This window comes from Cebus imitator, unplaced genomic scaffold (assembly GCF_001604975.1).
Source record: "Cebus imitator isolate Cc_AM_T3 unplaced genomic scaffold, Cebus_imitator-1.0 Scaffold94, whole genome shotgun sequence".
Classification (NCBI taxonomy): Eukaryota; Metazoa; Chordata; class Mammalia; order Primates; family Cebidae; genus Cebus; species Cebus imitator.
In genome coordinates, this window is record NW_016107409.1 from 6000511 (window position 1) to 6015751 (window position 15241).

Below are 15241 nucleotides of genomic sequence, written 5' to 3' on the forward strand. Positions count from 1 at the left end.
CCAATATTCTCAAGCCGCCTCCCACATGGACAGGGAGGGCTGTGTGTCCTTGTTTCTCCCTCTCTCCAGCCTGGAGGGACCCATGAATTATTCCAGCCTGAGCCGGTGATCAGATTCCCCATGAAGTCACATGACGATTCCATTATAGGTGACTGTGAGAAGAGATGGCAAGAGGTTCAAAGGCTCTGTTTTCCTTGGGGCCCTAGCAGTGCGCAAAGGGAACTGCATTAATGATTTTATAAAAAAGCTTAAATCATGGTTACTTTTTTCTGATCATAAAAATTATGTTTACGTGGGCATATCCAGGTTTTGTGGATCCTAAAGCTTATGTGGCTTGGGAATACTTCTTTTTTAAAAACAATTTTCAAAAAAGGATAAAAAAATGATGAATACAAAATTAGCTATGACTTGATTATTTATTTTGATAGGTCCCATGCAAAGGAGGGGTCTAAAGCATAAGCTTCATTAGTTTTACATTAAATCTGCCCCTTAACGCAACTTTCTCAGCCAGGGAATTAACTTTTTTGAAGAAAAACAAAACAAAACACCTTTATTAAGATATAACTTACATAGCATACAATTCACCTGTTTAATATGTCTGAGTCACTGGTTTTTAGTATATTTACAGAGTTGAGCAACCATCATCCCAATTTATCGTAGAACATTTTCGAAACTCCAAAAAGACATCCTGTACCCATTAGCAGTCACTCATCAGTCCCCCAACCCCCCAGCCCTGGGAAACTACGAATCTACTTTCTCTATATATAGATTAGCCAATTTTGGACATTTGAGGGAAATGGAATCATACACTATATGGTCTTTCTTTTATGGCTGGCTTCTTTCACTTAGCCTAATGTTTTCAGCGTTCATCCATGTTGTAGCGTGTGGCTGTATTTTCTTATTGCTTAATAATATTCCATTGTATGCATATGCTACACTTTTAAAACCCACTCATCGATGGATAAAATATATTAATTCTTTAAATCTCCTGGACACACAGTTGATGGAGTCTCCAGAGAAAGGTGACGTCCTATCTCCTTAGTTTCATCGTCAGCCTTTCCTCTTCTGTTTGTTCCTTGCCCATCCCCAGATTCTGGTTGTATCGGAAAATAAGAAAGGATCAGAGCTGCCGAACTGGGTGTCATCATTTCCACTGTGTTACTGAGAACTCATGGTTCTTGAACTCCGTGACACAGGCCCTGCCTGGGGGGCGAGCTGGGGAGCAGCTGCCATTCTTCTGTTTGCTGGTGGGATTTGACCCAAGGAATGAGCGAGCCCAGGGCACTGATGGATGGCCATACTCTCCTTCCTAGGAAAGCCAGATGATAAGTTCAGGGAAAACAGAGAAGAATAAAAACAGGAAGGACCCTGGACAGGGAGGTGGTTCGGAGTAGGGCTGTCTCTTTGATTTTACTTCTGCACCTTGAGTTTATGCACATGTCTGGAAGGTGGGAGATAGCAGATCAAGCCTACTCTGGAGTTTAAGGTTCACTGGAGTTCAGGCCGGGCACTATTATAAATAGAAGGCCTAAGGGGCAGAGAATATTAACCTTTAGGCTTTTTGCCTCCCTAACCTGAAAGGTACTGGGGGCTTCTGAAACAGCTGCCTTCTTATCAAGAAAGGATGTGGGCACTTCAGAGAATTGGGCTGCATATTCATTCATCCAACAAATACTTACTGAGCACCTACTATGAGCCAGGCACAAGTCTAGGCTCTGAGGATACAGTACCAAACAAACCAGCTAAATTCCCTGTATTCAGGGGACTTATCTTCTAATAGGGCAGACAGAAATATAAGGTGTTGTAATTCCAAATAGGCTTCTCAGGAAAAGCTGCACTGAGAAAGTAATATTCAAGCAAAGACTTGAAGGAGTGAGCCATATTCATAGCTGGGAGGTGCTCCCATGGAGAGAGGCAGCCAGTACAAAGGCCCTGGGGTGGAAACATGCCTGGTATGTTCAAAGAACAGAAGGGGTCACTGTGGCAGAGAGAGTGAGGGGAAGAGTAGGAGGAACCGGGGACCAACAGGTGACAGGGGCCAGATCATGCGGGACTCCCATATCATTTTAAGGACTTCGGCTTTCAGTGTGGTCACTGGAGGATTTTCAGCAGAGGGGTATTATCTACCTGACTTGAGTTTTAACAGGTTTGTGGTAGCGGCTGTATGGGGAAGAGACTGCTGGGAGCACAGGCAGAAGCAGAGCCACCAGTCAGAGGTGCTTGCAATAATCCGGGAGAGAGAGGATAATGGTGCAGAGCAGGATGGTAGCAGTGCTCAGGAGTGATCAGATTTGGGATATATTTTAAAGGAAAAGGAGACAAGAATTGCTGATGGCTTGGATGTGGGGTTTGAGGAAAACCCACTGACTTTAGTGACAGCAAGTTTTGGGAACTAAAGAATTGGACCACAAAAATGTCTAGTAACTGGGGTGGAAGTAAGGCAGGGAGGTAAGACAGACCTGGTGGGAAAGTGGGGACTTTCATGGATGCAGGTCAGCTTTGGACGTATCACTTTTGAGTTGTCTATTAGATGTGTATATGAGGGTGTTGAATAAGCAGATACATCTCTGACTGTGAAGTTCAGAGAAGACATCTGGCCTGGAGAGGGAAATGTGAGAATTCACAGTGGTTAGATGTGTTTAAAGTTGTGGATTGACTGGGCTCGCCAAGAGATGATAGTTATTTAAGAAGAAAAGACAAAGGATAATCTCTGGGGGAACTACATCATTCACAAGTTGGGGAGATATGGAGGAACCAGAAGAGAAACTGCAAAAGAGGCCCAGGAATACTTGGAAGGGAGAGGTTCCAGAAGCCAAGAGAATAAAATGTTTCTAAGTAGAGGGAAGGATCAGCTTTGACCAATGCCAATAGGACAGGGAGGAGCAGGACTGAGCATTGGCCGCTGGGTTTGATAATTTGAGGTCCATGGTAACAAGATCAATTTTGGTGAGGGGTGAAGGCAAATGTCCTATTATAGGGGATTGATGAGGGTATGAGAGGGAAGGAATTAGGGGTGGAGAACAGAAATGACTCTCTTAAGAAGTTTAACAATATAAAGAAGGAATGAAGTGGGGTGGTAACGGCACGAAGATGGGGTTGAGAGGGAACCATGTATTTGAACGAATCAGTTGAGAGAGGAATTGATGACAGGAGAGAGGGAGAAAGGCTGGGGCCAGGTGAGCGGGTGTGGGAGGGCATGACTGTAGTCCTTAGGCAGGAGCAGGACTGTTCCTTCTGTAACAGCAGAAGGGCAGGGGAGCTCAGGTGCTGTCTTTGGAGGGCTTTAGGGGAAACAGGAAGCATGGCTACCACAGGAGAGGAAGGAGCTGGAAGTAGGGTGTGAGGTTGAGGAGAGCACACAGTGGGAGGGAAGGCCCAGGGGCACTTCCAAGAATGTCTGGATAAGGTTGAGGTCCACTGGAGCATATGTCATTCCAGCATGTGTTTTTCTCTAGCCACGGTCAGCTGCCCGGGCACTGGTTTAAGATAGGTGGAGAGTTGAGTTTTACCAGAGGTGGACGCTTGCCAAGGAAGACTCACTAGTTAAGAGAGAGAAAAGAGTTTAGAGATACTAAGGTTTGAATGTGTTTCCCAAAGCTCATGTGTTGGGAATTTGATCCCAACACATTGAGATATCCCAGCATTGAGAGATGTGAGCTTTGGGAGGTGACTGGGTCATGAGGGCTTGGCCCTCACAGATGGAGTTGTCACTGTCACAGATGTAGGTTCCTGATAAAAGAATGAATTCGGTCCCTTTCCTTCTCCTCACTCTTGTCGTTTCTTGCCCTTCCACCTTCCACCATGAGATGACACAATACGAAGACTCTCACCTGATTCAGCTTCTTGATCTTGGACTTCCCAGCCTCCAGAAACATGAGTCAAACAAATTTCCATTCATTGTAAATTACCCAGTCTCGGGTATTATGCTATAGCAGCACAAAACGGACTAGGCAAGAATGTACAAGAGGGAGCGCTCTACACTGTAGATTTTAATGATGTAAGATTTAGCAAAGGTGAGGAGGGAAAAATGGACATGACCGGGTAAGGACAGTAAAAAGGGGCAGGATCAATGGATTTGCAACTTACATGTAGATGCAAAAATACAGCAGTGTTCTTTGGTTTGTTTTGGGCACTTAGTGTAAAGCAGACTTTGGAGCCATACAGATATGAGTTCAGTTTTTCAGCTCAATCACTTAAGAGAGGCTTAGCCACACCTCATTTCTTTATCTATAAAGCAGGGCCCTCATTCTTTCCTTGCATGCTTATGTGAGGATTCATTTAGAAGACACCTGTGAAGGGATGCAGTGGGTGGCACTTACCACAGGGGTTTCTGAAACAAGCTTCCATGTCCTCATGCACTTGCATTGAAAGTATTAAAATGATTATTTAAATCATTTAATGACTTACATCATTATTCATGTGAATAATTATTTGTTATTAATTAGTTAATTAACTATTTGAATCACCCTCTGAAGACAGTGATTCAAGGGAAGTGAGTTTAAAAAAATAAAAAGAATTGGGCGTGGTGGTTCATGCCTTTAATCCCAGCACTCTGGGAGGCTGAGGCAGACAGATTGCTTGAGGTTAGGAATTTAAGACTAGCCTGGCCCATACGGTGAAAACCCGTCTCTACCAAAAATACAAAAGCTAGCTGGGCACAATGGTGTGCACCTGTAATCCCAGCTACTCAGGAGGCTGAGGCAGGAGAATTACTTGAACCCAGGAGGTGGAGGTTGCAGTGAGCTGAGATCGCACCACTGCACTCCAGCCAGGGTAACAGAGCAAGACTCTGTCTCAAAATAAATAAATAAATGAAATAATAAATAAAAAGAAATATATGCAGAAGGAAAGGATAAAAGAAAACAATAAGAACAGAAAAAATAGATCACAGGAGATGAAAATTAATGAAGGGAGGGAGAGAGACACTGAGAAAACCAGTTGTGACTTTGACAGAGGAAGCACCCTTGGTCCTGTCTTTAATTTCTATGACTCAATTTTCCACCCCCTTTTACTTTGGGGCCTCCCTCCATGTACTCTAAATGGATAAGAGGCAGGAACTAGGCAACACGTTCATTCATAAGGTATTGAACTTCATTCTCATGTCCAGGGTAATGGATTTAACCTCAAGATGAACTTTTTCTTAAATAGAGGGGATAAAGTGCTCTCATAGTGAGGAGCTGTGTGTTCTGGAGGCACTTGTGGTTCCAGTATTACTGGTAGGCGGGTGTAGATGAGATCAGCACCTGGACGTGCCTGTCCGTAGTGGAGAGGTAGGGTAGACGGCCTGGCTCGCTGGGCAGAGGGCTGCGTGTGGCAGGGTTGGGCCAGATATCGGACACTAATTGGTGGGAGAGGGAGAGTCGCTTGTTGTCCGATGTGTTTGGGATGTGTTAGTTTCTGCCATTCTGTTTCTTCTTACTTCTTTCTCTTTTATTCCTGTTTTGCTTCAGGGCCAGGCACAGTGTCCCTCCTAAAGCATGGCTTGCCTACCTGGAAAGTGCTTGACAGTAAATCTTCACGAAAGATTAAGCACATGGTAGGAATGCTGGTGATCCTGCAAGGCTCATTCTAGAGGAAGGAGTGGCAGTCACCTCCCCACCCTGCTGGAATCGAATGCCTGAAGCCCAGTGGGCCAGCACCCGCCTACTACGTGCACTGACACCCGGCACAGCAGTAACTGCCCTTCCCGCCATCCTTGCTTCAGTTCCTTGCAGTTCTAGCAGATGTAGCCCCCGGAGGGTGAGGACTGCTCTGGATTTAATGCTGTGTCCCTGGAACTTAGCGAAACCCCTGTCACTCAGTTCAAGTGAGTTTCAGATCTCCCGAGAGACAGAAGGACTTTCAAAGCTGCACCAGGTTAATGAAATGTCCCCACTTTTAGTAATGTTTACCTGTAAAAATACTGCGTTCCAGGGCCTCTCTGTTTCAAGACAAAGGCAGTGCTTCCCATTAACTAGGGACAGTGCAGCAGCAGGAAGTTACTTCACCTGGGCAGATGTGGCAATGCCTGGACACAGTCCTTGGCTAAGCCAAGAGTTTACCTAGAGCTTTGGTGGGCAAGTCACCTACACCCCTGTGATAGGCACTCTGCAATGGCTCCTGGGGGGTCTTCTGGTATTCGGGCTCCAGTGGAACCCGCTCGCCTTGACTGAGGGACGGACTTAGCACTCATTTCTAATGAATAGAATGCAATGAAAGTGATGGACATGACATTTGAGGTTGGGCTGCACACAGAACGCTGTCTTCGGTCATGCTTGTCCTCTCTTGCCTTCCTGCTTACTTGCTCTGAGGAAGCCAGCTGCCACGTTGTGAGCTACCCCATGGACGGTCCCATGTGGCAAGGAACTGAGGATGGCTTTTGACCAACAGCCAGCAGAAAACTGAGCTCCTCAGCCCATCAGCCTGTGCGGAGCTGAATCCTGCCCACAACCCCCTGAGTGAGCCTGGAAACGGATCCTCCCCCAGCTGAACCTCGAGATGCTTACAATCCCAGACAAATCCTTGCTGAGAGACCCTAAGCAGAATCACCCAGAAAAGCTGCACCTGGGTTCCTGACCTCCAGAAACTGATATCACAGTGTGTGTTGCTTAAAGCCACTAAATTTTGGGGTAACGTTTTTTGCAGCCATAGAAAACTAATGCAACCCAGCTGCCTGCTTAGCTTCAGCTACTGCTTCTTTCCAACAAGAGCCTTCTCGGCCCACTAGGGCACGCTTGGTTGCAGAAGTGACAGCACAAACATGCCTGGAGTTAATGTCCCAGGAGCAACACTCAACCAGTGAGGAAGGGGAGTGGGTAGATAAATATTCCACCTCCCTAAGGCTAAGAGGCACAATTAAGATGCGTTAGTGTTTGGCACAGCCCCTCGGAGGGCCCAGTAGAATTGAGCCATGGTTGCCCACATAGGTCACCATTTGTTAAAGAAAGAAAATGACCAGATTACTTTCTAGAATGAGCTGATGGGGATGGTGAGGTGGAGCTCTTGAAATCCACTGCCTGTTTGGAAAGAGGCACTGGGTGTAGCACTAGCCCAGCCCAGCAGTTCTCAAGTGGGGATGATTTTGACTGGAACAGGTGACTAGGACGAGTCAGGCTGGAGCAGGGGACTGGGGGAATAGATGTGAACTACTGATTAGAACTGGTGGAAAAGCTTGTTTACTGAAACTACAAGGAAGTTAAACTTTAAAATGGAGAATTACAGAATAAGAGAGCTGAACATACTGACATACTGATTCTTTGAAGAGAAACTCGGAGTTCACTATATCTAACAAAATGTAAAGAACAAAGTTTTTATTTAAAGGGAAAGGGAGGAAGCAGTTTTCTTTGAGGGAGGTAGTGAAGCCCAGTGGTTAATGGCTTGTTTTTTGTTTGTTTTTGAGACAGAGTCTTGCTCTGTCGCCAGGCTGGAGTGCAGTGGCCAGATCTCAGCTCACTGCAAATTCTACCTCCTGGGTTCAAATGATTCTTGTGCCTCAGCCTCTTGAGTAGCTGGGACTATAGGCACATGCTACCACGCCCAGCTAATTTTGTATTTTTTAGCAGAGACAGTGTTTCACCATGTTGGCCAGGACGGTCTCGATCTTCTGACCTTGTGATCTGCTCACCTCAGCCTCCCAAAGTGCTGGGATTACAGGTGTGAGCCACCACGCCCGGCCAATCACTTGGCTTTAAAGTAAAAGTTGACCTGTGCTGGACTCCAGAGTCTGTATTTATTGCTCTGTGACCTTAGCGAATTATGTGACCTCTTTGGGTGTGTTTTCCCGTTTGTCACATAGGTATAGTAACAGTGACTGCCTCACTGAATTGTGAGAATTAAATGAGCAGAGCATAGAAGTGTGAAAGGAAAATCTCTTGGGCGGCTTCAAGCTGGGAACTGCTCGGGGCAAATCTGCCTCCCATTCTACTCAAAGTCACCCCTCTGCTCACGGGCATAGATACATATCTGATTGCCTCTGCTGGAAAGGCAAATCCGAAACTAATCTGTGACCTGGAGGCCCCTCCATTTGCTTCAAGTCTTCCTGACTTTGCTTCAAGTTGTCCCGCCTTTCCGGACTGAGCTATCGTACTTCTTACATGTATAGATTCATGTCTCATGTCTCCCTAGAATGTGGAAAACTAACCTACACCCCGACCATGTCATCAGGACTTCCTGACGTTGTGCCACAGCATGTGTCCTCAAACTTGGTAAAATTAACTTTCTAAATTAACTGAGACCCATCTCAAATTTTCGGGGTTCACAGAAGGCATTCAGTGCAAAGCACAGCATCCAGTAAGTGTTTAATAAATGGAAGCAAGGTGGAGCAAATGCAGGGGAGAACAGGGACCTAGAATCCAAGGACTGCAGGTAATGGCTGCGAGGAAAGGGAGTGTTCCCTCCTCAAACGTACTTAGTGTAAGGACAGAATCCCCTCCAAAATCCTGCTTGTGAAATCATCACACAATCTTCCTTACCACCCAGAATTTCGCTGTCTAAATTCCTGCTGGTTTTGATTTTCATTCTTCAATATTTATTTCCTGAATGTAAATAAGCAATCCACAGCCGGGGCCGGCCTTCACACAAACGAAAGCATTCTCACAGCTGAGCTTGCTCCCAGCCACCTCTCCCCAGGCTCCTTAAGAGGCGCTCCGGGTTACTGCGGGAAGACAGCCTGCACAAACAGAGCGGCCCAAGACAAATAAATGCTGGCCCTGTTTGGTCTCACATTCAAGGCATGAGGCCTCAGAAGAAGAATGAGTCTTCACAGGCTGGGAGGTCTCCTGGATACATCTGCTGGTAGCTGGCCCCTGAGAGAGAGAGAGGTGCAGAGAGAGAGGGAAAGAAGGAGGGGGAGGAGATGAAGGAGGAGGGGGAGGGGAAAGGAGGGAAGGATGGAAGAAGAATGTATAAGCAAGGAGTCACAGTCTTTCATAACTGACTCTTGGAAGTGACATTCTATCCACTCCCATGTATCCAGTAGAAGCAAGTCACCAGGTCCAGCCCCGACTCAAGGGAAGGGAATTCCATCAGGGCATGAATAGCAGAGCCTGCTTCAGAAGCAGCCTGCCACAAGGACCTCCATGTGCTCTGTGCACACACGGCGCAGGTCCTGATGGAGTGGACCTACCGATGGACTGGATCTCCGCCTAAGGTGGGGTAAACAGGCAGGTGCCTTGAGGTTAGGGACCTGTGTCTGGGAGCTTGTGGAGTAATCTATATTTTCAGAAGATTTAAACTGGAGAAAAGGAATAGTTCTGGCCAACGGGCCCTGGAAATAAGACCTGGGAATGTGAAGTCTCCATAATTTATGTACTTGGCCCATACTGTATTTAGTTTCTATTGCTGCTGTAACAAATTAACACAATTTAGTGGCTTAAAACAGCACAATGTTATTCTGTTACAATTCTGGAGGCCAGAAATCCTGTCAGTTTCAGTTGGCTAAAGTAATTGGAAAGGCTGCTTCCTTCTGATGTTCTAGAGAATAATCCATTTTCTTGCCTTTTCCAGCCTCTGGGAGGCTCCATCCTCCATCTTCCAAGCACATCCCTCCAACCTCTGCATCTATTGTCACATCAACTTCTGACTCCGACGCTCCTTCATCTTTCTTATAAGGATCCCTGTTTTTACATTGAGTCCACCTGGATAATCCAATATAATTTCCCATCTTAAGATCCTTCATTTAGGCCAGGCATGGTTGCTCACGCCTGTAACCCCAGCACTTTGGGAGGCTGAGGCAGGCAGATCACCTGAGGTCAGAAGTTCGAGACCAGCCTGGCCAATATGGTGAAACCCAGTCTCTGCTAAAAATACAAAAATTAGCTGGGCGTGGTGGTGGCACCTGTAATCCCAGCTACTCAGGAGGCTGAGGCAGGAGAATCCCTTGAACCCAGGAGATGGAGGTTGCAGTGAGCCAAGATTGTGCCACTGCGCCCCAGCCAGGGTGACAGAGTAAGACTCCGCCTTAAAAGAAAAAAAAGAAAGACCTTCATTTAGTAGCATCTGCAAAGTCCTTTGGCCATAAAAGGTAACACTGACAAGCTCTAGGGATTGGGATGTGGATATCTTTTGGAGGCTGTTATTTAGCCCACCGTGATTATATAAATGGTCACAGCAATTTAATGGGTCTTATTGTCATCCTTCAATGCTATGATTGTTGCATTCTCCTCCAGAAACTCCTCCTCCCCAAAGTGCAATGCCATGATTGTTAACATTCTCCTCCAAAAACCCAAGCACAGTCAGATTGTAGGATTGGACTATTCACTACTTAATGAATAGTCTAATCCTAAAATGAATAGCCCAGTCCTACAATCTGACTATGCTGTTGCTTTCCTGATCGCACCCAGATCTGTCCTGCCTTTCCCCCGCAAATTAATTTCCAATCCAAGGCTCTCTTGCCAACCAGCTCACAGCTGTGTTGGGCCAGTGTGCTGGTGAGAGATTGGAGGGCAGTGGAAGAAGCTAGGGTACACCCTCTGCCCCAAGTCAGGCAGCATCTCCTAGTGGCTATGCTATCCCTTATGGTTCCAGCTCTTGTCAGACAGACCCCTTCCACGGACCCAGATCTTACTGGGCAGCACCCACAGAAGATCCGGCTTCACCAGGGGAGCCCCAGCTCTTAAGGCTCTGGCCCTATGGGTGGTAGCAGCTCCCTATTGGTGATAAGCCCAAGGTGGTTTCACCATCCCCTCGTTAGCTTTTCAGCTTTCCGAACACCTTTGTAACTAATTCCTCTTAATGAAATTCTTTCAATTGGTCTTGGGCTCTATAGGGTCTGACTGAACCCCAACTGATATACTGGCTTTCAAGGGTTTTTTATAACATTATACCAAGCTGTTTGTTCAACTTTATCTCCCAGGTTCCTTCATTCTAGCTAACCCAAACCACATTATTATTTATTATTATTATTATTATTTTAAAATACACTTTTCTGCTTCAGGAGAGGTATGCTCAAGCCACTCCTTCCATGTGAAATGCCCCTCCTTCATTCTTGGCTTTGCTTGTCAAAATATTTTGGGGTTTTGGGGGATCATTTCAAAATCATCCTCTTGTTACAATGCCCTCTTGATTACCATGTCTGGAATTATTTCCTTTTGCAGACGCAGTGCTGTATAGTAATGAGCTGCTGGAATGTATGCAAAGCCTCGTCACGCAACTGCCTTGCACTGGAGAGATTTGTTTAGGTCATAAGCCCCCACAGTTTGTGTGTGTGCTGTGTAATCTGCGGGTGCTCAATAGATAGACCATTTAATCAAATAAATGTTGGAATTCCGATCATGGGCATGACTCTTACTATCATTCTCTGTTAGATAAAAGAAGGTAATCAGTTTTCATTTTATCCTTACTAATTATGTTTACTCAAGGCTAGAAAAAGAAATCTAATGTTTTAAAATTACAAACTGCTCTCCATTCTTTCCATTCTCGTTAATTGAAATTGAGTATTGATTTCCCAACCAAAAAATTCATACCTGTGTTTCACAGTACATACCTCGCTTAAAAGCTCAATGAAATGTAAGATATTTCTGTCATGATTGTTACTAGTGGAGAGGTTGGCATTAACTATTTCCTTTGTCCATCAGCAGTTATTCCAACAAATTTGCAGGCTGACAAAGTCAGGTGCCCATCAGCTTGTGTGATAAGCTGCAGAGCTGACCAAACAAGCATGTGTTTGATGAATTTTTTCCATTTACATGAGTGGGAAAAATGACTCATAGCAAAGAAACCTGACCTCATCACAGACGTAAGACTGTCTACATTGACTAGGCTACCTACGCCTGCCCAGGATAGTGCCGGCAGGGAACATAATGACCCAGGTGAGTATCTTACCTAGCAAGTGTCCAAGAGCAGATCAAGCACGGGGTCCATTCTTCTCTTCATGCTCGGGTTCAATTCTAGGTACCCCCTACTCCCCAAGTGACAATGACCCACGTGGATCAAGAGGCAAGCAGACTCAGGCCTATTCCCCTTCCTCCCTAGCCAGCGTCACTGGCCAGAGTCACAAAGTCCTGGCCAATGCTGTCAACACGGCCTAACAGAAGGGCTACCACCTGCGAGGGGCTTCCTGGAGACATCTGAAACTCTGGCGCTGTTCCCAACAGCCTTATTCAAACAGAAGGCAGCAACTCTGACCTGGAAAAGATGGGCAGCTTCTAAGAACAGGCTCTCTACAACCTTCCTGAAGACCAGCACTTTCGGAGGAGGTGACTGGTTGGTAGCCTGCCCCAAACTTGCCCTCCTGAGCAATACGACTTTTCAAGATGCAGAGCATTTGAGTTGACAGGTGGGCCTTCATTCAGCAGTGCTTTTGCTTGTGGGTCTGATTTTGAGTAGCAGCCCCTCCAAGTCAGGAATTCATCTTTATGGTTGCTAACAATTGTTTGGGGGTAAGATCTGGAGTGGGAAGGAGGGTTCGGGCACTGCAGCTTCTGCTTGACTTCCCTCTTTAAATGGCAGCATCCATGACCATTTCCTGTTCTCTCTTTGTGTGACCACAGGATGGCAATGTTTAGGGATGTTACTGTGACCTCCCAGGGGCTGTGTAGATCCTAGATTAGAGCTCAGCAACGCATAGGAGCAACGGGAGGTTAGGGTAGGATCAAGAGCTTTTAAATCGGGAACAAGAGAAGAAAAGGAAGGGTCATTTACTATGAGATTTTTAGAACTCCAAGTAAAAATATTGCAAAGTGTCCACTGAAGGGCACTTAAGTAAATGCAGAACCTGGCTGAATCCTGTGTGAAACCACACTGCTGGGGTTCCTGCTGTCCTTGATGATGCATCTCATGCTGAATTCTGACCATTGCAATTGATTTTTCTCCTCCTGTTGGGAAGCACTTCCACAATTGTATCACATAATTAGTTTAGCATCTACCATGCTGTAATACCTCGATCTGGATCAGTAGGTTTCCCTAGATTGGAATTTCCCTGGGACAGGGCCCATGCTTTCTTTATCTGTTTCATTCAATCCCGAAGATATATTATAAACAACCTGGGCTCAATGCATGTTGAATAAGTAACTCATGGGCTGAAATAGTATCAGAGTTTAGGGACAAAAATTGCTGTAGACCAATTTGTCAAAGAATAAGCCCGAAAGGTAAGATTTGGCATGAATTTTGAAGAGGAATCAAAGGAGAGGGGACTGGGAAGGAGTGGCACAGATAGCCCCCTCTCTATTCACTTCACTCAGCCCTGAGCGTGGGGAAGAGGACGTTCTGAGTTTGGAGGAGCAGAGGCAAAGGGGTGTGGCAATTGGAAAGCCGTGTTCAGGGCTGCTTGTGACATGAAGGGAAAAACATGGGACTGTGGCAAATACAACTGGAAGAGCAGACCCAGGCATTTAAAAATGATGTCAATGAGGCCTTTTTGCTTGATTCTTTCCATTTTTCCCTCCAGTGATTGCCCGGATTTGAGATTGACACAATGAGGAAGCAGCTGTTTGCTTAAATAACCCAGGAAGCTGCTAGAGGGGAATGGGAAATGGTGATCCACAGACCTCAAGCTCTGGAGAGGCAGCAAAAGGCACCCTGGCCTGCTCTGACTCACAAGGCCCCAGGCGGTGGCCCTGGGGGAGGATCCTGGGTAGTGGCCCCAGAAGGTGGCATTGGATGGTGGCACCGGGTGGTTGTCTCAAGTGACAGATCCCAGATGGTGACCCTCAGGGGGGTGGTACTGGATGGTGACCCTGGATGGCTGCCCCTTCTTCTCTGTTCCTGTGACTCAAACAGAGGCTATTTTCAGCTCCACTACCCCCTTTCCACATCATGATCTCAAGAGGCCCAGGGGAGGCTGCATAGTTCTGTGATTTCAGAACTGGCAGGAGGAGAAACTGGAGCTGTCTTTCCAGCAGAAGCTGGCTAGATCAGACAGGGCCCCTGGAACGGTTGCTGATGAGTATGGATGAGTCAAAAAGCCAATGGCACCCTGGGAAGGTGTTGGGCCTGGCTTGTGCCTCTCACACACAAATTTTAAAAATTGGTTTGCAGCATAGACATCCCTTAGTGCAGTGCAAGTTCAGCAAATTACTGGGGAGCTAGATGCCTCTTTTATTCCAGTTAATCAGATTATATGAACTGATTAAGTAGGATTTGTTAATAACATTCACTTACAAGCAGTGGAGAGCTTTATTAGTAAGTCATTAGGTTGGCAACTTTAAATACCTGGCATTCAAAAGCAATTCCAAATGCTTTTGTATTGCAAACTTCTGGACTCTAAGAAAATAGCTAACACCTGGTGTGTTGCAGTCCTGCAATGCTCTAAGACATTATAGGAAAAAAAAAAAAAAAAAAAAAAAAAAAGGAACATGTCCCAAGCTTTCACAAAGTAAGCTGTGTCTCTGCTCTGAAAGCTGTTCTTCAATTTTGTTCACGGTTTACCCCAGCCTTCCTTCAGAAAAGCTGCAGCCTGTGCGGGCTCTTGGTGAAGAGATGTATCATCAATGGACCAGGCTTCCCTGGGCAACAGATGGATGCAGGTGGTCTGTTCTTCCCATTTCAAAGACAGGAAAGCTGGGGCACATCATAATTTGTTTGCTTAATATGCCCCCTCACACAGAGAGGAAAGAAATTAAAGAAATAAGAGAGTAGCGATTGGAATCCAGAGGCCTCAACTCCCAGACTTCCTCATGACTTCGCCAACGTAATTAACTCACAGATGTCCACTGTCAGTGGTGGCATTTGGCTTTGGGTGTGGTGATTGAGCACAGTCTGTAAAGTTGAAAGGGTTTAGGGCTGGGCGCAGTGGTTTACACCAGTAATCCCAGCACTTTGGGAGTCTGAGGCGGGTGGATCACAAGGTCAGGAGTTCGAGATCAGTCTGACCAAGGCAGTGAAACACTGTCTCTACTAAAAATACAAAAATTAGCCAGGCATGGTGGCAGGTGCTGTAATCCCAGCTATTTGGGAGGCTGAGACAGGAGAATCGCTTGAACCTGGGAGCTAGGGGTTGCAGTGAGCTGAGATCATGCCACTGCACTCCAGCCTGGGCAACAAGAATGAGGCTCCATTTCAGAAAAAAAGAAAGGGTTTGGAGTCCTGGGCTTTCCTTGTGTTAAATTTGGCCAAGCTAACTACTCTGTGTCTCAGTTTTCTCATCTAAACCTCTTTGAATTTTAGGATTGAGTGAGTTATCACATGTAAAGTGTTTGGAGTAGGTCCTGCCAGACGTGAGGAGCTCAGTAAATGGCAGCTACAGTGATACCTTTGCCGTCACAGCCATGGTGGAGCACAGCGGCCGTGGGGCACCTTTACTGACAGTGCCTGCCTTCTGTAACTC